Below are 2,344 nucleotides of genomic sequence, written 5' to 3'. Positions count from 1 at the left end.
GCTCAGAATCATGTTGGAACCTCCCAACACCAAACTTAGAGTTTGAATGTGGGGGTTCAACACCAAACTTAGAGTTTGGTTGTGGCCTCCCAACACCAAACTTAGAGTTTGACTGTGGGGGCTCTGTTTGGCTCTGTTTTGAGGGAAGCTCTTCATGCTTCCTCTCCATGATGACAGAGGGATATCCTTGGGCCTTAAACACCAAGGATTCTTCATTCACTTGAATGATCAACTCTCCTCTATCAACATCAATCACAGCCCTTGCTGTGGCTAGGAAGGGTCTGCCAAGGATGATGGATTCATCCATACACTTCCTAGTCTCTAGGACTATGAAATCAGTAGGGGTGTAATGGTCTTCAACTTTAACCAGAACATCCTCTACAAGTCCATAGGCTTGTTTTCTTGAGTTGTCTGCCATCTCTAGTGAGATTTTTGCAGCTTGTACCTCAGAGATCCCTAACTTCTCCATTACAGAGAGAGGCATGAGGTTTACACTTGACCCTAAGTCACACAAGGCCTTCTTGAAGGTCATGGTGCCTATGGTACAAGGTATTGAAAACTTCCCAGGATCCTGTCTCTTTTGAGGCAGTTTCTGCCTAGACAAGTCATCCAGTTCTTTGGTGAGCAAAGGGGGTTCATCCTCCCAAGTCTCATTTTCAAATAACTTGTCATTTAACTTCATGATTGCTCCAAGGTATTTAGCAACTTGCTCCTCAGTGACATACTCATCCTCTTCAGAGGAAGAATACTCATCAGAGCTCATGAACGGCAGAAGTAAGTCCAATGGAATCTCTATGGTCTCAGTTTGAGCCTCAGATTCCCATGGTTCCTCATTGGGGAACTCATTGGAGGCCAGTGGACGCCCAGTGAGGCCTTCCTCAGTGGCGTTCACTGCCTCTTCCTGCTCCCAAAATTCGGCCATGTTGATGGCCTTGCACTCTCCTTTTGGATTTTCTTCTGTATTGCTTGGAAGAGTACTAGGAGGGAGTTCAGTAATTTTCTTGCTCAGCTGACCCACTTGTCCCTCCAAATTTCTAATGGAGGACCTTGTTTCAGTCATGAAACTTTGAGTGGTTTTGATCAGATCAGAGACCATGGTTGCTAAGTCAGAGGTATTCTGCTTAGAACTCTCTGTCTGTTGCTGAGAAGATGATGGAAAAGGCTTGCTATTGCTAAACCTGTTTCTTCCACCATTATTGTTATTGAAACCTTGTTGAGGTCTCTGTTGATCCTTCCATGAAAGATTTGGATGATTCCTCCATGAAGGATTATAGGTGTTTCCATAGGGTTCTCCCATGTAATTCACCTCTTCCATTGAAGGGTTCTCAGGATCATAGGCTTCTTTCTCAGATGAAGCCTCCTTAGTACTGCTTGGTGCATTTTGCATTCCAGACAGACTTTGAGAAATCATATTGACTTGTTGAGTCAATATTTTATTCTGAGCCAATATGGCATTCAGAGTGTCAATCTCAAGAACTCCTTTCTTCTGACTAGTCCCATTGTTCACAGGATTTCTTTCAGAAGTATACATGAATTGGTTATTTGCAACCATTTCAATCAGTTCTTGAGCTTCAGTAGGCGTCTTCTTCAGATGAAGAGATCCTCCAGCAGAGCTATCCAAAGACATCTTGGATAGTTCAGAGAGACCATCATAGAAAATACCTATGATGCTCCATTCAGAAAGCATATCAGAAGGACACTTTCTGATTAATTGTTTGTATCTTTCCCAAGCTTCATAGAGGGATTCTCCTTCCTTCTGTCTGAAGGTTTGGACTTCCACTCTAAGCTTACTCAATTTTTGAGGTGGAAAGAACTTTGCCAAGAAGGCATTGACTAGCTTTTCCCAAGAGTCCAAGCTTTCTTTAGGTTGAGAATCCAACCATGTTCTAGCTCTGTCCCTTACAGCAAAAGGGAATAGCATAAGTCTGTAGACCTCAGGGTCAACCCCATTAGTCTTGACAGTATCACAGATTTGCAAGAATTCAGCTAAAAACTGATGAGGATCTTCCAATGGAAGTCCATGGAACTTGCAATTCTGTTGCATTAGAGAAACTAATTGAGGCTTAAGCTCAAAGTTGTTTGCTCTAATGGCAGGGATAGAGATGTTTCTCCCATAGAAGTTGGGAGTAGGTGCAGTAAAGTCACCCAGCACCTTCCTTGCATTGTTGGCATTGTTGTTGTTTTCGGCTGCCATGAGTTCTTCTTCCTTGAAGAATTCGGTTAGGTCCTCTAAAGAGAGTTGTGCTTTGGCTTCTCTTAGCTTTCTCTTCAAGGTCCTTTCAGGTTCAGGGTCAGCCTCAACAAGAATACTTTTGTCTTTGCTCCTGCTCATAAGAAAGAGAAG

General features: G+C 43.1%; 1 non-coding gene across 1 annotated transcript; it reads left to right on the top strand.

Moving 5' to 3' along the window:
• Window positions 1-1,681: 1,681 nt before the first annotated feature.
• Window positions 1,682-1,789, top strand: LOC112719247 (small nucleolar RNA R71). The gene has a single exon (XR_003161557.1). It is a non-coding gene; the product is annotated as a small nucleolar RNA R71 (small nucleolar RNA).
• The last annotated feature ends 555 nt before the right edge of the window (window positions 1,790-2,344 follow it).

This window comes from Arachis hypogaea, chromosome 10, assembly GCF_003086295.3.
Source record: "Arachis hypogaea cultivar Tifrunner chromosome 10, arahy.Tifrunner.gnm2.J5K5, whole genome shotgun sequence".
Classification (NCBI taxonomy): Eukaryota; Viridiplantae; Streptophyta; class Magnoliopsida; order Fabales; family Fabaceae; genus Arachis; species Arachis hypogaea.
The sequence above is the reverse complement of the archived record's forward strand: the minus strand, read 5'-3'. Positions and strand labels throughout refer to the sequence as shown.